General features: G+C 45.5%; 1 long non-coding RNA gene across 11 annotated transcripts in view; it reads left to right on the top strand.

The window, feature by feature from the left end:
* LOC136791237 (uncharacterized) overlaps positions 1 to 21,122 on the top strand; it is a 318,474-nt gene that overhangs the window by 70,755 nt on the left and 226,597 nt on the right. For 9 of the 11 annotated variants that reach the window (XR_010832780.1, XR_010832789.1, XR_010832785.1 and 6 more), the window contains exon 3: positions 19,270 to 19,431. This is a non-coding gene — a long non-coding RNA (uncharacterized lncRNA). Of the gene's footprint in view, positions 1 to 1,971; positions 2,149 to 19,269; positions 19,432 to 19,505; positions 19,869 to 21,122 lie in introns of those variants that run through there. The other 2 variants (XR_010832783.1, XR_010832788.1) reach the window with 2 other exon arrangements.

The raw sequence follows: 21,122 nt of genomic DNA, 5'->3' as shown, positions 1-21,122 counted from the left end.
TGTTTGGTGTGTAGTGTGTCTTTGCTGAAATGCTCTCCCTTCTGTCAGAGTGCGCATTGCTGTTCCTACCTTCCATTTTCGTAAAGATATTTAATGAGGAGGAGAATGACACAAAAAAACAGCATGTTGAAGAGGAAGAAGGAAACTAGAAGTGGTGGGAATGGCTGAGGATGGTCCAGGAGGAGGTGATGAGTAGAAACTGGTGGGAGAAAATGCTGAGGCCCATGGAAGTGGGACCCAAGTGATAATGGATCCCTTAGTCCTCTAGTCCTCTAGGCTTTGCGAGTGGCCTCATGGTTTTCAGTCGGTTCAACAAAACATTCACCTGGAGCCGCCTGTAGCCACGTTGGCAATCTGGGGAAGTTGTCTGGTTCTCAGCCAGCATCTGAGTGCCCTCACCTCTTGGAAATAAGGACTTGTGGAGGTGTCTGGAGACAGCCCTTCAAAACATGCCTTTGGGAATGCGTGAGCGAATTTTGTTGCAGCTGCTGGCCCCCAGTTTAAGGAAGGCTCTTACCTCACTTACCCAAGACCTTTGGGAGACTCTGCTGTCTCATTCTGGGTCTTCAGGGCAACTCTTTGTTTGAATGAAGATGATGAGTGGTTGAAAAAAAAAAAACGCAGTTGGGAAGGTGGTGTTTTTAGTCTACTGTCCCCTCAAAAAAGATAATCAGTGGAATTGATTTTTTTAATAGTGTTTTCCAACAGAAAAGATTGTTTAACTGAAAATGAACTTATTGCCAAAATGTCAGTTTCACGGAAATTTTGTTTCACAGGCTTTTGACAGAAGCCTCTTAGTAAGATCGACACCTTCCATTTCGTTACTTTGAGTGTGAAAGGTGGTTTTTAATTTCAAAATACCTCTTGTTCAAAAAATATTTAATAATATTTAAAATGCTATTTAAACAAGAATATTAAAATCACCTTATTTTATTGGAATAAAACATTTTGACCCAGATTCATTTCTGCCAGGAGACTCATTCTATGACAGATTTCTTTTTGTGTGGCTTAAGTCCAGTCCTTAGTTAAGCAAATTTTAAAATTGAAAGTTTTCAGCAATTGGGAATTTTCCATTTCTCCACAGATGTCATAACTGGGATTCTGTTGTGCTCTGAGGCTCTGGGTCTGTTTTCTATTTCAAGTCTCCACATTTAGTTTTAACAACTCTCTTACCAAATGGCGTTTTCCCCATTATTTAATTTCATAACACCTTTGGCACTACCTATGAGAATGGCCTCTGCTCGATCCCAAAGGCATCTTGAAGGTTAGATCAGGTAGGCTGCATTTCTTTAGATACTACTAAACATGCATAGTAAGAAGAGATTTTTCCTCCTGCAAAAGAGGAAAGACAGAAAGCAAGGAAAGGGAAGAAAAGGTACAGAAGTGACTCGGCCTGGGCTGAGAAGTGTAGAAGGACAGGCTCGGGAGCTCGGTGTGCATGTACTGATGTGCAAAGAAGTGCCAAAGCCACTCGTCGGCACTGCCTCTGTGCCGGGCGCCACAGCTCGTTACCGGGGACCAACCTGGAGTAGAAGCAGGAGCACCCAGAAGCTGTCATCTCAGTTACATGTCAGGCCATGAGACCTCTGAGATGGAGTTGGCTCTTGGCTAGCATCTAACACCTTTGGGTATAGACTTAAAAAGGAGCAGCTTTGTGGGCTGTAATTAAGACTCTGGAAGGGACTTTTTTCTGGTGATTCTCTCTGCTCGCCCACAGCAGGTTAGATGAAGGGGTTAATAAGGTATTATTTCCCCACAAAAGTCCTGACGGTGCATTTCCTCGCAGCTTGCCTGCCAGGCTTGGCCTAGCTCTGTGGATCAAAGGCTGGTTATCACTAATATTGAGCTGTTGTAACCTCTGTCCCCTTTGATTAAAGTGGCGCTGCTGTGAATTTCTCAGTTAATCACGCCTTGGCTCACGGGGTCAGCTTGCAACTTGGCAAGTTCAGAAAACTACAGCGGAGGAGAGAAAGGTAAAATGTATTATGCAAATGTGATTATGATTGAGTCTGACTCCGCCCGGCCCAGGCCTTGTGCTGCTGGAGAGGCTGGAGGCAGAAGAGGAAACAGCCTGTCCTACAACAAGAGGGACTGGGCAGTGGAAAAGCGGAGGCTCCTTTCTTCTCCCCTGAACTTTCCACACCACTGGTGAGCGCAGTTTGGGGCCTTTGAAGCCCACTGGCAAGGTGCCGTGTGTTCAGAGGAGAACGTGACCTCCCAGACACATTTCCATCCCCAAGAGCTATGGTTTACAGTTTTTCCTTGGACCACATTGGGAGCTCTTCCAGTGGGTTCAGGACCACTAACTCGGCTTTCTACTCCACATCACTTCCTGGAACCTCATGATGAGAGATATCAGCAAGCATCACGGCAACGTGGGTCTGATTTCAAAGCCCACCATAAGGTCGACAGGTGTGTGAATCACAGCGTGTATGTGCAGGGCTAAATATGAAGGCTTGAGCCCCCTGGAAGGCCATGGTGTAGGACTGAAAAGTGAACATAGCTGGCAGTGAATTATTAGTGAACTGTGTTAGTGAACACAGCAGCCTAACCCTGTTTTGGTTGCTGAGGGTGCTGAGGAGTGGAACTGCTGAGTAGAAAAAGGAGGTCAGGAGGACTGAGTCTAATTACAGAAATCGCTCCTTTCTGTTCAGCGTTTTGGTCTCCCTACCTGCTCTGGGGTGTAGTGGCACTGTCCTGCCATATGGAGGTGCATTTGAGAGTTCTCAGCACTCAGGATATGTTTTTTGGAAGGTACCCTATTCTCACTAAAATTTCAGAAGGCCCTAAAATTGGCAGTCAAGGACTGGGCTATCTACAGGCATATGGTAAAGGCGTATGTACATGCAGAGATTTTAATGTTCTAGGAGTACCAGTAAAATTACCAGTGAAGCATTTTTACTGTGGTTGCAAAACTGAGCCATGTACTTGTCTGCTTAATCCAAGTGAAACAAGCTACAGCTATAACTCTGTTTTTGCCATTATTGCTATGCCTTCAGATGTGGTTTTATCAGCCATCTATTGAAGAAGGTTGAAGTCCTGTCAGAGTTGCTCCATGAGGGCCTAGGCAAGCAGAGAGATTGGGCGGATGGCTGGTGTGGCAGGGGAGCAGGGCCTGGTGAGGAATGGCTAAGCGGTGCAGCAAGGAGCAGAACCGTGTGCCTGCACGCCCAGTTCCCCTGTGCCGAGATGCCTGCTGCTGCTGGCACTGCTTGGTTTTAGCAGTGGTGCTCAGACTGAGGATGCTGGATGAAGATGAAGGGAATTTGCTCTTTCCACTGGCCTGGCAGAATGTTTCCTTATCAGCTCATATTCTCTCTGGATCCCAAATTGACTTGCTAAGGCATCGCATTCATACCTTTGTCCTTACCCTGACTGGCAGGGGAAAAGGGCATGTTCCTGCCCTGCTGACACTGCTTGTGCTCGTTGGCCCTGCTGTCGAGGGGAGGGAGGGAGGAGGAGATGTGCCTACAGAGCCTGTGGTTGAGGAGAACTGGTGAGGGTGGCACGGGGGGGACACCTCGGCTCCAGCTGTGCTGCAGAGCAGACCTGAGCCAGTGAGCAGAGGTGCGGGAGGCGGCGGGCAGGGGCGCGCCTCTGCTGCTCACTGCGGGTTGGAGCCGGGAGCACAGCACAGAGGGGAGTGGGGAGTGCTGGAGGAAGAATGAGCACGGCGGGGCATTCTTGATCAGACCCGCTAATTAACTGCTTGCTCTTATTTTATTTACTCCAATCTTTCTATTTTTGCATCATTTGTTTCCTTGTTCAAGCGAAACAGCAAGAAACTTTTTAAAATTTAAATTCAGAAGTGCTGGAACTGGGCTCCTGCTGGGGAGAAAGTCCTGGAGCTCTGCTCCTGATGGCTTTTGGGAACGGATGGCAGTGTTTCACTGTCTCGCTCTCCTCCAAAGGCAGGTACCATTCTGCTCTGCTGGGGCACGTGGCTCTCATTATGTTATCAAACCTCACGAGCACGGGAATGGAACCGCAATGCCTGCTGCTATTTGAAAGACCCCTAAGCTTGAATTTTAGTAGGTAACGCATACAGACATCTTCCCATCATGGGCTTTTCCTCGCTTTACATCTGTCTTTCCCTTGTATGCTTCTTAGTCCCTTTGCACTGTTTTGTTCTTTTAGAATCATAACACATAATTATTCTATATTTTTTATAGATATGGTAAAGCTAATGTCCAGATCTCTTAAAGGACATGATCCTGGACAGCTATGAATGTAATCTCCTTTATTTTTAATTTAATTTAATTTATTTTAATTTATTTTTATTTTATTTTATTTTATTTTATTTTATTTTATTTTATTTTATTTTTTTAATTAAAAAAGTTTTTGTTTTTGTTTTTTAAATCAAAGTGTTTTGGGAAGATAAAGCAGCACTGCTGGATATCCATCCATTGCATGGATAAGATCATGGCTGGGAAGCAGTAGTCCACCCAAGGCCATAGGAGAAGTCAGTGCTAGAGTTAAGAGATGAACAAGTGTTCCTGGTAGTCTATTTTATCACGTGCCTTCTCCTTAGAGAAAGTGGCTTTCCTACAGCTTCTGTTTTCTGATCTCCCAAATCTCTGATTTCCCAAATCTCTGATCTCCCTCTGATTTCTTGGCCAAGCCTACAAGAGCAGAGACAGGCATTGCACTGTGAGCTGAGGGTTAACAGTTTCCTCCGGGAGAAGCTCCACTCTTGCAGTGCGAGCTGAGCATTGCTAGCTTCACTGCCCAGGAGACCGCTGCCAAACACCACACTTGGCGAGACCGCTCCTCTGTCAGGACCTGGTAGGGCTCTGCAGAACAGGAGCTGAACCTCAAACTTCCTCTCTAAACTGCGAGCTATTGTAACTGTGAAAGACGGGTATGATGGGCCAGTAGCAGAACTGTAAGTCACTTTATAAGGATCATACCCAACGCGTTATGTAGCCCCTTACAATAGTGAGGAGCTTCAGCCCAGGTGAACCTTCCAGCATCCTCTCTGTGGTTTCCATTGCAGATCTGGATCACTTGGTCTGTAAAGGAGCTAAACAACATTAGGCTCTCAGGTTCTTCTGAAATCCAATGGAAATCGGGCATCTCTCTCCCTTCAGTTAGTTTAAAAATCTCTAGCAGTGACATACAAAATGTGATAAGCAGGCTTCTTTAAAATACTTAAGGCCATATTTCCTAGTCATTAGTATCTGATCTGTGCACTGCTGGATACCCAGGTAGTGTTAATGCGATTGATTCGGCTGCAGCTACAGCTGGAGTTTTGTTCAGTATGGTGGAGCACTCGGTATGGTTTTTACGTGTGCGATGTTTTGATGCATTATAGGGCATGTGGGAGAGCTATGCCTGGGCAAAGAGGGGGTGTCGTGGGGTGGGTCTGCAGCACAGGCAGTTGCAGACACCACAGAAAAGATGTTCCTATGGACAGTCCTTGCCACCAAGTACAGCACTTGTGAGGCTGCTCTGATTTACATTCCAGATATCCCCATGCAACAGCCCAGTATCCCAAAGTTACAAAGGTGGTCAATTTTAACCCCCTTAAACTTAGAGGTCCAATGTAAAACCTTAGTCCTTATTTATCACAGTTGATTGTTTCAGCAGTGACCGGCGCCCTAATGCCCTGCTTTCTCTCCCTGCATCTTCTTCCTTCTTTCTTCCCTTCCTCCTCCTTCCTCTTGCCCTTCTTTTCCCTCTTTGCTTTCCCTCAGCCCTCTACTTCCCTGCACGAGTTTGCTGCCTCTTGATTAAAATGTTGACTTTAACTTGGAATTAACCTGATTAATGTAATTGAAAGTAAAAGTCCGCTGCTCAGCACTTTGGGTGATGAGTGGAGATGGATTGAGAAAGAAAGCTTTCAGATTGAATACACTTCTCTCCTCTGGCTGTTAATTGCACCGTTTACTGGTACCTGACTCACTGACCGTCAGTGTTTAGTCCAGTTAATGATGATACACAGTCCATACTTTCCAGAGATAATTAAAAAACATTCCAGCAGACACTCTGCTGCAGAGAGCTTTCCTATCTGTCGCAGTCAGCAGGCCCCAGGGGTGAGGGGTTGCAGGATGGAGAGAGGGAAGGCTGCGCTCTGGGTGCACGGAGCGGAGCTGGCCTTGGCTGTGTGGGGGTTTAGAGGAGAAGAGGGAAGGTAACTTCTCGCCTGCTGGCGTCCCTCTGTCGGTCTCCTGGCCACACAATATTGGATGTGGGAGAGCATGAAGACTCCCTGGAGTTGGGGGCCTATTTTTGTGCTCCCAAGGCACTTTGACTAAGCCGTGGGATCTCTCCCTGCAAAGTCATTTGAGCTCTTATCTGTAAGAGTAACTCAGCACTGTGATCAGTGAGAAATAGGCATTTGAGGGCTTTCTGCATCTGGGCATTGGTCTCTTATGTCATACTTGCACATCTGCAAAATAGGAGTGCTCAGATTTCCGTATAGATGGGGGACTCCCAAATGACTGTGGACAGAGATTTAGAGAAAATGTCATGGCTGCCATGTCCCAGAGACTCCCATACGTTGCAGTGGTAGTAGAAAACCCTTCTTTTTTTTTTTTTTTTTTTTCCAAATATGAGAATCCATCTGGAAGCAGGCTGGAAAGGGTTGTGATGAGAACTCATATATTGCTGAAAGGAGTATTCAGGCAAAACAGACAATTTGCAGCAATGCTGGTGTTGGTTAATGTATTTGCTAATGGCCTGAAAAAGGAATGAGCAGAGAAGAGGAACTTGTAGGTATGCTGATTGAGACCAGAAAAGATGACAAAGAACTTCTAAGGCCCTGACAAGAGTAGGTGAATTAAGTAACGGAAAGAATAGATTTACACACTGAAGGAATCCTGCAACCATCTACTCTGCCCTCCTGAGTGAGGCCCATGTTGTCACAGAAGACATTAAGACAGTAAGAGCCTGTTATTTCCGTTGGCACTTTGTTCCGGTAGCTAATCGCTGTAAGTTAAAACTGTAGGCTGTATTTTTCATTTGAATTTGCCTGCATTTTCACTTCTGGTCACTGGGTCATATTCTACTCTCTCTGCTAGACTGAAAAGCCCTTTTAACTTATGTTTTCTCCCTGTTCAGATACTTCTGTTAAACTCAGTGCAAGATATTGCACACTGAAAGCAATGATTTGCATTTCTTGTATGCCTTGTGCTGTCAACTCAGAGAAAAAAGCTAGGTGTCACTGTGACCAGCTCAGCAAACGTAAGTACTCAGTATGTCCTCAACCACCCTCTCTTGTCCTGCTGCCATCTCCCTTTACACACGGGCTCTGTGCAGTGACCTGACTATGAGCAGTGTTGAAGCTCTGGGGAAGAGGCTGAGATTTTAATGAGAGGAGTGGGGTGAGTGTTTATATTACAGTAGCAATGAAAAGCTCTCATGAGATCAGAGCCCTTGTCATGATAGGTTTTGATTTTTTTTATTTTTTTTTTAAGAAAAAAATGGAAGAAAAGGCAGATTATATCCCAGAGGATTTTTAATCCAAATGCTGTGGGATCTGGAAAGAGTCTATCCTCTCACACATGGGAAATCAAGATCTGGATGTTGAGCCCACAGACAGGAGCAGGATGAGGACTGGAGCCCTCACCTCTTGCCCCATAGTCCAGCACTGGTTTGTAGGAGCCTCCTGCACACCATGTAACACTATAAATTGGTGCTGTTGTGCAGAAAAAGACAGTGATTTTTTCATGCTTTATCACACTCCCAAGAGACTAGGAGTCTGCATGTAGCAGAGGCACATATATATATTAAAATAAAATCTGAATAGTGATATTAGTAAATGTCAGGGGCTAAAAGACTCCTCTCCTTTGAGCAGGTAACTCCTCCAAGGAATTTTCAAGCACTTAAATCTGGCACTTTCCAGACACATTATCTGTTCAGATGCTTGGTCAAGATGCCTAGGCTGACCATCCAGAAGTACTACGTCCTGGAGAATTTTTTGTTCTACTTCTCTGTCTAAAGGGATGATCTAAAGATCTAAAGGGATGAATTTTTTAAGCTTTAAGCAGAAGCTTTGAAGTCTCTGGTAAAACCTAGCTGGAAAAAACAAAACAACAACAACAACAAAAACTGAAATATGGATGGAGAGCTGTGTGCCCTCATTATGTCCCTTCCCCTTTCGTTTTCAGTTGTCATTCCTATATCTGCTTTAACCTCTGCTTCATGCTCTTTTCCATGGTTATCCCATCTCTGAGCCTTCCCTCTGCTCTGTATCACACCTACTCTTACCCTTCTCACCAGCTGCTAGGTCCTTTATCATTGTCCATTGCCCCCATTGCCTTTACCACAGTTAGCCTCATAGCCGTGGAGCACCGGGAAGCTTTCATTCTGTTTGACAGCAAAAAAAACAAGACTCAGAAGGGCAGAGGAACCTGGTCAGGGTCACCTAGCAAGTCTTTGGCACAGCTAGGTTTGACCAGCTCAGAAGACCAGGAGTACTTAGGCACCTAAGAGCTGGGTAACCTTCTTCTTGATTATCAATTTTATTTTTTTAATTGAAAAGGTTTTCCCTCACACTAACAACATTAAGACGAGGAGAGAGAGCATTTCCTTGCAGTGGGCTGCATCCTGCCCTCGGCTAACTTGTGCCCCTGCAGGTGGGAGATGGATGCACCTGGGGGCATAACTGGAGTCCTTGAGCCCTGGCCTGCAGGGTGCTGAGCAAGTTCTCATGGAACACAGGTGGCACAGAGGAGCATGGCCCTGCCGTGGGTTTGCCTTGGGGCTGGCCTTGGTGGCAGAGCTCAATTGTGGTAGGCGTGTGGGCCCAACAGGGGCAGAGCACAGCGGGAGGATGCTGCGTGGGACCCGCTACACTGGCACCTGTGAGGAGTCCGGGCTGGCTCTTGTTTGCTATTCCCTGCACACACGCAGGGAGCCTCGTGCACTAAGTGACATCAAGGCTCATTATTTTCATCAGATGCCACATTTGTAACCTGTTACCGAGTAAATTGTGATAAAATAGACTGGAGCAGCCCAGGGTCTGACTCTGCTGAGATGGCTGCTGTGAGCACAGCAGGCAGGCACGGAGCCCTCGGGCTGCTGGCTCCTGCACCTTAAAGGAGCAGGGAGCCCTCTCGGGTGGCTCAGGGGCCTGGAGCAGAAGGCGCCTCTGGTGCATCTTTTTGGCATGCTTTGTGTCTTGGGATGAAGGTGAGCGGAGTCTCTTCCGATGGTCCCAGGAGGCAGCTCAGGGGATTTGCCTCCCTCCGTCTCCTCCCGGCCATTGGGTAAACTGAGATAAAGGGGGAGCAAAGTGACTTGCCCCATGTCACACAGTAAATCACAACTTCATCTCCTAGTTCTTCACCCTGCTTGAATGGGTCCCTCACAAGTTGCGGTCCAGGTGGCAGTGGGGCCAGCAGTAGAACAGCAGTTCTCACATTCCCTCCGTGTTGGAGTCCAGATGATCTGTGGGACTCACTGTGGCAGTTGGGAGAGCATGGAAAAAGAAACAGCTCATTGCCGGGGTTTAGTTGTTTCTGAAGATTCTCAAGGCTGCCTTGGACATTCAGGTTTTTGGAGAGCAATGGCATTTGTTTCCGTGCCAGGAGGTACCAATTCTACTGTAGTTGCCTTGTGCTTCCCTCTCAAGACTTTTTGGTGCTGTGCACATACATGGCTGCACCCCATAGCATGTATTATCGTAGGTTCCCAAATACATGTTTTTGCAGGATTAATAAAGGCTGAATAGCAAATAGCAAGATGCTTCAAACATGAATAATACATGTTGCTGGTGGTGCCGCAGTTGAATGTGCTGGAGATGCTTATAAATGATGGCTTAAATATAGGGTTTCTTAGGAATTTTAATACATCAAAAAGTGTGTTGTGATCCAGAACAAGAATAGTTTGAGTTTTGTCTTAACTAGTGAAGCCATTTGAGAGCACTGCAAATATTTCACATTGGCAAAATCAAGATGGTGTGATTTGAGAGCCTTTCTGCATTCTGATCTTTTACAAATTTTTACAAATAAAAGAAAACCAAGTGATGTTTTCAGTAAAAATAAAGACATTTATCAGGGAAAAAAATGAAAATATTTTCCATATTTTTTACAGCTAAAAATGCCTCTGACATGGTGAAATTATGAAATACTTCACTGATATCAAAGGTGTTTGTTTTTATTTTTTTTATGGAAGAGGGAAATGTGCATGAACTTTCTTTTTTTCTAACTTCATCTGTATGCATCCACCTCTGGACTTTGGTTACAAGCTGACCAGCTTTTTACTGCAGCACTTCTTTAATGCTTACTGGTCCCTTATAATAGAAAGCGTTCTCTACTCTCTGCCCCAAAGGTCTTACAATTTAAATTGGCAGTTCAGAAAAATCATCTCCCTGTTTCAGGAACTGAAGCATGGCAAGATCAGTGATTTGCTCAAGGTGACATGGAAAGTGTAAAAATGGGCACCAGCTCGTTCCCCTGTCTGGATGAGGTCTATCCTCCAAGTTGCCCCTCATTTTGGGAGCCCTCAGTGATTTTGGAGCTGGCCCGAGCAGCGTGAGGTGGGGAGGTGGCCAGTGGTTGGGGACAGCGGTGGCTGGCCATCTCTGCTGCAGCTGTCACTGCTCTTTGCTGACAGTTGCTGTAATCCATGCTGCCTGCTTTTATGGTGCTAATTAATCTCTTTTAATTAATGAAATCCTTCTACTTCACATTCCTCCCCTTTCTTTCCTCTTTGCCTCTCTTCACCTTCCACAGCTGAAACCTACAGCCCTCCTCGAGCAGGGTTTGACAAAACCTCCAGCCTTTGAACATCTCCGCATATTTGTCTGGCAGCACTGGTGCCTCCATCTGCTTTTCTCTGCTGGTACAGTTGCAGTTTAATCTTCATGGCTGTTATCTTTGAAGCACACTTGATTTCTCAAAAGAAAAACAGCTAAGCATTTTAGTACCCACTGCTTTCCTTCTTAGGAAATCTACGCAGCGTTGCTGTTTAATCATGGCCTGAGTTTGCGAACATTGTGTGGGATGATTCTCCTTTAGATAGACTTACAGGCTTGATTGGGGCAGTGCATTCAAATCACATTGTTTGCCTGCATCTCTGCACTCCAGGACTGGGTTTCTCTTCTATAATTCTGTCCCTTAACTCCTACTTAAAATCTTTTCTTTCTCCTCTTGGAGCACAGTCTAATGCTCCTACTCATGCTATGAAACTTGTCATTCTCTGGTAGGTAACTTGAGCAGAAAAAAGGCTTGGGCATTGCCTGACTGGAGGTACCCAACCTGTCTGCTCCTACTCCATTATCACTTCTGGTATTCCTGAAAAAGCAGGGACCAGGGCCCTGCTGCACAAGCAGTGCACAATGCGTCAGAAATACAGCCCAGGTCCTGAAGGACGTGCAGTCCAGCCCCACTCTGCACTCAGACACGTCTCACTGCTTGGCTGACCGATGACAGAGGTTCGGGGAGCCGAGCTTTGAGGGTGACAAAGGGAGGTTTCCATACCTCTGCCTATTCAGCTGCTAATCACAACGTATTTTTCCCTGCGCAAGCCGTGCCAGCTATGTTGCTCTCTTGTTAGACTGTTTTCAGCAGTTTCTTTCCCTCCCTCAATATCTGAGTTTACAGTGCCTTTCCTCCAGCTGTAGGGGCTGATTTACATACAAAAGGGTGATCAGCTGTGGGAAGAACAGCCTAGCGGATCAAATACTAAGTGACATTAAGTGGCATCCAAGTGACATTACTTCGATTCTCTGCTGAGCTATGAGTTGCTGTGCGACGGTGCACGCAGTAATTAATTCCTATGCCTCAGCTCCCCAGCTGTAAAATGGGCATGGCTCTGCGTCCCTCTCCAGTCCGGCGTTACTCAGAGGCCAAACGGAGCAGTGCCTGCGCACAGCCTGGGAACTGCTGCCGAGGCCCATCCGAACATGTCCTTAGAAAGCTGCCACAGAGGCAGTTACTGTGCGTGGGAGGACTGAGGCTGTGTCTTGGTTGTAAGACACAGAGCCATTTTTTACGTGGCATCAGAGCTGCGTGGGGACCCTTTGGTTACGTTCACTTTGGCATCGTTCTCCTCATCGCCATCGCTGTGAGTGAGAAAGTGCACGCAGGCCCGTGGAAGGTAGAGCTGCAGACTGGCTCCTTAGCAAGTAATGGTCTGGGCATACAAATCAATTTAGGGAGATATATTGACATCTGAAAAACTTTCATGGCTCATATTGTATTTTATTGGTTAGTGAGAGAGAGAGAAAAGTACACCTTACGGAGTGGTAATAGGAAAGTTTACAAAATAGGTGTTTCACTGAGTGCATGTGCTCACACTCACTGGGACTCCCTGCTTGTGATGAGTTAAATCAAGAAGTATTCTGTTAAACTCAACATGAATAAATGAATTTCTGACGTGTTCTCTGCATACTCAGGCAGAATCGAGGCACATGTGTAGTGTCAAGTCGCTGTTATGCCCCAAGTTGTAAATGCTTTATGAAAGGTACATGCCTTGTAGCTTTAAAGGGCCAGATTCTGCTCCTGGTTGTGCTGATGTAAATCATAGATAATGCCCTTCAGGTCAGGATAGAGCTCGACAGGCTGAACAAAACCTGATTCAAGATGTAGAATTACGTGAAAAAGGACGGGAGCAACAGGGGGACCACAGAGGCCTAGTGAAAGGTCGTTGTCATCTTCTTTCATGGCTGCGTACAGAAGGCCTCCCCCAGCTTTAGCTCTGTCCTCAGAGCAGTAGGAGGAGGCCCCAAGCATTCTTTGCAGAGACCTTTGCCTCTGGTTTGGAGAGGAGATCAGCCAAGCTGTGATGTGGACATACAGAGCTTTTCTCCCCAGAGCGTGCACACTTCCATCCATGACAGGAGGGCTGTGGAGCAGCACATGCTGTTGTACCCCACCATGCTTCTCAGGAGGTAAATGAGTTACACAGGCTGGGAGAGGCTGTGGGGTCTCCGCTAACACCAAACACGTCACTGAGCTGCCCATACAATGAGGGCTCGGCCTGCCGCTGGCCTGGGATAAGGTGTTGAGAAGTGGCAGGAGGTGAGAAGTGCCAGCACACTGCTTCCCAGCTGGCTCTGGAAACCGTTTGTGCCTGTGTCCATCTGCACTCAGATCAAAGCCTCCCTGAATTATTCAGGTGCTCTTTGAAAGCTCTCAACATGCAGAAAGTGAAGGCAGCTTGGCTTTACCTGCTGGAAAACAGGTACTCATTATAAGCTCCAGGGCCAAACTAAGGTTTTCTGCTGCACACAATGGCAGCACCTCCTGCCACCTTTGTGGTAGGGGTTCTCTCTTTCTGTTACATCAGGTTCTCACGTACAGGCCTAGGCTGTGTGGGCCTTCAATCCTTACAGGCTTCAGGAGGTACTTAGCATCTCGTTGGGCCCATCCTTGCAGACCAGCGCCATGATACTGCATTCCCAAGTGTTCTGGGCATGTGGAAGCAGGTGCCCTGAAAAACATCAACTGGCAAACTCCTCTCGACAGTGCTGAGTGGTTCCAGCTATGTTGATGGGAAGAACATTCAGTTCATGCTATCTTATTTGATTCTTTAGGACTAAACTTGAGATTTCCAGGAGGATAAGGGCATTGTGTGCTCTTTTGTGCCGTGATGCTGCAACCTCTCTATTGGAGTGATGTGGCCCCAGCAGTGACCCCTATGCTGTGGGAGCAGCCATGCATAGCATGCAGTGCCACACAGCAGCTAAAAAGAGAAAAAAGGTCTGTGAAGGGTAAGCAAGGCACGGTCAGATCTCTCTGCTGTCCTTTGAGGTCCTATGCTGTCTGCGTGGGCAGATGCAGCCCTCTTACAAGGAGAGACCATGCATGGTCTTCATGCCACTTTCTGCATGTTGAGCCTTCTGCACGTCCAAAGCTGCAATTATTCAGTCCAGCGTTATCAACTGTGATGTCCTGGTATTATTTTGTTTGCATGGTGGTTTTGTTTTTTTAATGTCAGTACCAGGAGACAAATGATTGCATTCAAGTGTAGCTTCTATTTTTCAGAAAGGCCATTTTCTCGCCACGTGTCTGAAAAGGGGACAGGATTGAAGAGGAGAAGGAAATCTTCAAGCGTGCCCTAACATTTTTTTGCTTCTTAGATTTTAAGGCTGTCTCCTGAGTTGCTGAGCGCTTGCAGCTAGCCCATTACTAGAAAGTTCATCAGCCAAATTCTACATTTCAGCCTCTGCTGTTGATCAAGTAACCTGCCCACAGATTTACAGAATCAGGCAGTTCTTGCACAAAAAGGTACCAGCAATAGCAGTACTTTTGCTAGTCCACACAGATTTCCTAGAATCACATTACATTTTTTTCCTGCTTGTTGGAAGTACTTATATTGCAAGGCCTGGATCCGTGATGTGCAGCTGTGGATGATGGTGGTCTGTGCCCACTGAACCCCCACAGATCCCTCCCCTGTGAATCATTATCAGCTGCAAAATAACTCCCTGATAGACACTGAAGTGGTTTGATTGTTTCACACTGAGAACTGGGAACTGTTGATTTGTGGTGGTCTAGCTTAGAGAGAGAAGTAGCCGTCTATCCCAAGACAAAAGTAAATTTTCTGACCTCGTTGGTCTTAGGTTCTCCATATCAAAACTGTTTCATATCTGATTTCTCTGTGTCTTCTCTGTGAAGGTCTAGATTATTTCTGGCCTCAGGTAGGAATAGTTTAAGATGTTTACATGTTATTATGGTTATTACTTGTAGAATCACTGCAGTGTTTGAGTGGAGGGACAGACGTGCTTACAGAGAGACATCTGCAAAAGAAACGTGCTAATGCTCTGTGTTTGAACACTCACAAAGGCTGGGAAAATCCGGTCCAGGAATCCAAAACTGTGACATACAGCTCCGTGTCACATGCACCTATGTTATCTACTCATGCTGGAGTAGATAATGCGTGGACTGGAAGTGTTCAGCCACTGCAGCTCTTCACTGGGTACTGGTAATCACGTGTGGAGAAAGAGAGTTTCTTCCTCTCTAGGCCACTTGTATCGGCAGCACAGTGCACTATAACCACACTCAGGATACCTTTGCATTCTTGAGCTTTTATATGGAGGAATAAGTTTGGGTTCTGCTGACCCAACTGGAAAATACACATTACGTTGAATTAAACCAGAAGGCATCTGACTGTTTTCTAACCAGCAAGAGAATGTGAAAAGCAGCACATGCATCATCTGTACATCTCTGCCATATGGTAGGGACATACTTCTGTCTCTTGCTCAAAGGTGGAGATATATCTCAGGGCCTGGCTTCATTTTTTTTTTCTCTGGGGGAAGTGAATGTTTTCAAGTCTTAAAGCCACAGCAGGGTGGAGAGGGGCACGGGGAAGAGCAGAGGAATACTGGGGTGGGTTGCTTAGGGAGGTTGTGTAACCTTCAGTATTGTTTTTAAAAACAGGCCAGACAAAAAGGTTTAGAAATGGTTTAACTGTGGTTGATCCTGCCTTACAGGGGCATGGTCTTGAGGATCTCCTGTGGTCCATTCCAGCCTTATTTTCTGTGATTCTGCAAAGGGATAGAATTAGTATTTCTGTTGCTACAGAGTACTTCAAGGAGTGCTTCTGAGAGCTCAGGACCGGGCGTTGCCTGGTGCTGTACTATCAAGGAGCAGAAAGATGTCCTGCCCTCAGAGAGCTTGCAACTGCGAGTCGAGAAACAACGGATGGTATGGACAGCTGAGGGAATACGGTGTGGAGCCATGAGCTGCTATTGATCAGCAGGATGGGCAGTGCTCATAATACATCAGCAGCCTAACTGCTGTCAGATCTTTGCAGGCATCATGGCTAAGGAGAATTTGAAGGAGGATAATGAGGAAGCTTTGCAAATGAAATCTCCAGGCTCCCACCACCCCTGCTCCAGAGCTGGGCGGTGGCAGGATGACGGTTTGCCTCCCCTTCTGCCTGCTCTCGTTTCCTCGCCTGCCCCGGCCCGCTCTCCCCGAGGGCGTGGGTGTCACTCCTGAAAACTTGCTTCTGGCCTGGCTGGTGGGGGGGGGCAGGACACAGGACCGGGATGCAGCCCGGCCCTCCGGCCCACATGCTGTGGGATCTCCGCCAGTGACAAGAAGTAAAGTTGATGAGTCTGTATCGAGACAGTGAAGTGACCCCCGTGCTGCTCCACATAATTAATAAATAAAGCACTGGGGGAGTTTTTGCCATGCCGGCTGCTATGACAGGGCTGTCTACGGTGCACTTAAGCATTAAATGACCAATTTCTGTCAGACTAACTTCCCAAGCCTCTCTCTCTCTCTCTCTCTCACTCACAAAGCTAGCTTCCTCGCTCCCTGCACTTGGAGTTTTTCAGCAACTGATGGCTCCTGGTTCATTTCTGTGGAATTAATTGGTCCCTGAATGAATTCTGTTGACAGGGCAATTTATCATGTGTTTGGGTTGACAGTGTTGGATACCGGTAAAGGGGGGGGAGTGGTGTGTGAGTGGGATGAGGGGAGATGGACAGGGTGGGGGTGGGTGGGAGGATGAAGAAGAGGAGGAGTAGAAGAAAGAGGAGGTGGAGGAGGAGGTTGTTTAAAAAATAAAACAAGAGAGAGAGAAGTTAAATCCCATTCCTCCTTGGCTCCCTCCAGTCCAGCTCAGTGCATTGGTAATGCACAAGAGGGATGGGGAGAAGAAGGGGGGGAGGCAGGGAATGCTCCTTCTCTTGTGACAGGAGTCAGGATGCTGCTTTTCTGCAGTTTGCACTATGGCTTGGGAAAAAACAACAGCAAAAGCAAGTAGTTGTGTGGTGTCTCGGGCTCAGCCACGAGCCTCCCTATGTATTGCCCTACTTCTCTCTTACAACTGAGTGGGTGGGAAGCTAGGGAAAATCCTGTTAACACTCCAAATGCTGACGGATGCGCCAGGTGCTGTGTGGTGTCCAGCATCTCACAAGGTGTCGGTGGCTGCTAGTCAGGGCCGCCCAAGGAGGAGTCACGTCTTACAAAGCAGCACCAGTGGTTTGGGTCAGCGTGGCTCGGAGAGGGGTGCCCCATCCCACGTGTGGCTTTGACAGTCTCATGTCTTCAAAGATAGGGACAATGAAGGACTTACTGGTATCATTAAAATTGTATTGTAATTACATTGTCATTAAAATGCCGTGACTCTGGCTTATGTTTTCGGTTTCTAGCCAGCATGATCTAGGTGCTAACTAGCTCTAGTGCGGAGCTGGAACAGGCAGAGAGAGATGTAGGAAGCAGGAAGGTGGCACAGGCAAGCTGCAGAGGATTTAAGAAAAGGACTTTTTATAGGGCCCCTGAGTTTCCTGCAATTTAGAAAGCCTGTTAAAGTTACTGTACTAAGAGCAAATATAGAGGAAAAGAGCGATGCAAACACATTGTGGGTAAAGGGAAGACTTATTTTCAAACACTTCAATATTCCTTCTCTTGATGTGATCATTCCACGGAAATGGTGCAGGCAGCTCTTTCTGAAGGTTTTTACAATACGTTTCCATTGCAGTTACTCAGGTAAATAAAGCTGAGAGTCATCTGTGGTGCAAGGGATCAAATCCAGAAATACTCCTGTTGGAGTCGAGAGGATCCAGAATGACAGTCGTGACTTGAGATAGCTGGTTTAAGGAGGAAATGCATGAATGTAGCTATATTTGATGTAGGATTCTAAAGCATAAATTATTTGGGGTGAGGACCAGCCTTTTGTTGTAGCTTGATAAGACAGCAAACAAAAACGTATACAGGAACTGACACATACAAACTGGCAATGGTAGCAATAATACCCAAGCAGAGATTTTTCTGCCTAGAAGTCAGGCAAGCAGACAAAACTTAATCAAGAAAACCTGTGAGGTTGGTTAAAATCCCGAAGAACAGAAGTATTCCTGGTTGCCGATGAGAAGGTGCTTGTGTAAGAGTTGAGTGCCTTTTTATAAAGAGGCCCACCCTGAGATATGAAGTCTAAATACACATTTTTTGTAAAGAGTGTTTTTTCTCAATAGAAAGAAAATTAGCAATATTACAGTTTATAAATGCCAAGATGAAGAATGTAAGGTTTGGTAGTGAAGGCTCGGCAGCCCAGTGTACACAGATCTGAAACTCCAGCAGCTCTAAGTTGATAGTAGGTATATTCAACCAGAAATAATGTGCATGTTTTCAACAGTGCAGGTAATCACCTGTCAAAATATTTTAGCTAGGGTTCAGTGTATTTTCCAGCACTAGAGCCTTTATACTTGGTAGCGAGTGTTTCTCTGCAACAGATTCTCCCAGCTCCAGACCTGCAGCAGGAATTAATTCAGAGCAGCCCTATGGGTATCCCATATCAGAGGCCAGACGATGATCACAGTGTGCTGGGAGTCTCCTCTGGGGTAGCTGCTGCAATGGACTTGAAAACAGCTATCTTAAAAGTCAGTGCTTGATTCCAGTTTCACTTACACACTGTTTACACGAGTGTAACTCTTTTGACTTCAAATTTCGGATTGACAGTGTTGGATGCAGAAGGCAAATCAAGCTCTGAGAAAAATGATTATGACCAGGCTGTCCTGAGCCAGTCAGGTGAACATGACACAGGGCACATCAATGGAGTAAATGGGCATATTTCACTTACATCACTGAACCTCTGGGACATAAACACAAACATTTTTACAGGAAAAACTGTCCTTAAATATTGAAAAGGGAAAGCAGAACCTGAAGCAACACAAATCCTTTTGTACAGTGAATTGGAGATAAAAAACTCTTGTGGTTGAAAGGCAATGGTTTAAAAATGAAGTCTGCATAAAATAAGGGAGACAAAATGGACCAAAGTTAGCTACAGGAAAGTTGCATATCAAACTAACTGAGTGCATATAGAACTAAATACACAACAGGTAGTTAGACATGGCAAGATAGACAACGTACAAATTATTCTCTATATGATCTCTGGTAGCAATGGCTACAATTAGAATTATAGGCCACAGATACAGGCTCAGTTTTCTCACTTTTAATGCTAAGTCCACGGATTTAGGAACATTGGGCTTCTAAGAGTGGGCAGGCTTATGGTTTCTCTGGTCTACAATCCCTAGTAGTAGTCTCAACAGATTCTTAAGAGGAAGGCAGAGGAACTGTGCAATAGGAAGATGTAGGAAGAATCTGCAGTTTATTGGGAGCCCAAGCAGCCTACAGTTGGCTTAATCCCAGAAACGTTAATACCTGTCCAGAGTGCTTGTTGAATGCTAATTACTCTGGATATTTTTCCTATCTGTAAGACCGTCCAGTCTTTTCTGGAGTCACGGTGACTTCCTGTGGTTACAAATTCAGTTGGTCAAAATAAAAGCTGTTGGGGAAAAATTTTAATCAGCTTTGAATTTGCTGCTTTGTAATCTAATCAAGTGTCTTCTTTTTCTTGTGTTCTTGTGACCTGCAGGGTCTCTGGTTCTGCTAAGGAAGCCTCTGGCATGGCTTCAGGGGAATGTTCAGGAACCATTTTGATGAATTCCAATTAAGAGTCTTCCTGACACCCAGGGACATAGAGGTCAAAGAATGCCCTGTGCAGCACAGCAACAGACCACAGGGCGCACAGCTCAAGGTAAGAAAGTGGCATAACGGTAAAACAGAACAGAAAATTCCTGAAGACATGAAAGGGCTCTGAATGTGGAAGAATCTTCAAGTGAATTGTTCAGCTAAGATTTCTGCCTAAAACCCAAAAGAACTTGATTCTTGTATCCTCATGGAGAAAATAATGGAATGACAATAATGCTTTGCATTATTACATAGTGATTAATCTGGAATGTAAGGTTTGCGGAGTCGGTCTCTCTGTTTAGCAGGGCACAAGTAACTTGTCATACCAATACTGTAGCATTAACTGAGCTAAACTGGAGCTCTCCAGTGAGTCTGAGGGACTTAACCTCAATGTAAATAACTATCCATCTGGCTGTACAGTTGAGAAAAGATGGTGACCTTGGACAGAAAGGTAAAATGTACTTGCTAGAGCTGAGAGCCATGGATGCTTACATAAACAAGTTGGTAGGTATCAGTATTGTGCATTATCAAATACTGGGGGTGCACTGGAATTCACAGCAGAGACCACTGTGAGTAGTAGGTTACTACTCTGGGAGCTCAGAGAGCAGCATGAAGGGGCTGTTTCTCACCATCTTTATTCCAGGAACATAAACTTATCCATGGAGGAGGTATGGATCATGGTCACAAAACAGTGATGAGTAATGCTTTTGTTTTCAGACTGTTTCCATCCCTCCTTCTAATGACTGTGTTATTCTCTCTTTGACCTCTTCAGTCTGGGCTGTATTTTAGGTGACTTGTTCACCATGATTCCCAAATGCTCTGGTGTCTCTGTCTCTTCTGAGGAAACAGTTGACATCTGTTCCCAGTCTGACTTTGTGAAGGCAAACAGATCTCAGAGAAAATAAAAATATTAATGATTTTTTGCTTTCATCGTATTGGCCAAGCAAAATACATGTGAGGAGGTAAAATCCATTAATAAACAAACAATAATGGGTCAAAACAGGCAATCCATACTCAAAGATAAAAATAGAAAGACATACAGGGCAATATTGGAGGTATTAATAAAGACTGTGCCGGGTTTCCATAATCAAAGGCTGTTCCAAGTTTCCTTTAGTTTTGTTTCCACCCTGTCTTCCCTCCTTTTGGTGGTAATTTACTGTGTGGAATCTTGACCCAGAGCAGGATTTTCTTGAAAGTTAGTAATAGCAGAGGAGTTGCCTTCAAGGAAAAGAAATGTTTGACAACTCCAGGTTGTTCCCCAGGAATGGTACTTTGGGGCCTTTCCCAAGGAAAGATTTTGCTGTTTGCAGTTTATTTTGTGGTAGCTCCTGGGGACCCGTGGTTGCGGGCCAGGAGTCCACTGTGTTCCCTACTCTACAAACACAAAACAGTAAGAGAACTGCTGCTACAGGCTGTAATAACCTTAATGTAATAAAAGTGATCACCCGATATAGACAGAAGGGGGAGCACAATGAAGTAGTTGGAATAGACGGTATAATTGAAATCCCTTTCTGATTTATAGTAAAACATTAAAAAGATGTTGGGTGGTGAACGTGTATCCTAACTGGTAGAAGAACAAGGGAAGATTTTCCAGATTAACTTAGAGAAAAGAATTTTCAAAGAACGGTAAGTTAAAAATAAGTTAATCAAAGCTTGGTTCTGATTAGACAGACAAAGATGATAGGCAGATTTTCAGGGATCCGTACCACTTTTGTTAAAAAAAAAAATCTAAAAATTTCACTGTTTAATATGTAGCTG

Source organism: Anser cygnoides, chromosome 7 (assembly GCF_040182565.1).
Source record: "Anser cygnoides isolate HZ-2024a breed goose chromosome 7, Taihu_goose_T2T_genome, whole genome shotgun sequence".
In the NCBI taxonomy this organism is placed as follows: Eukaryota; Metazoa; Chordata; class Aves; order Anseriformes; family Anatidae; genus Anser; species Anser cygnoides.
The sequence above is the reverse complement of the archived record's forward strand: the minus strand, read 5'-3'. Positions and strand labels throughout refer to the sequence as shown.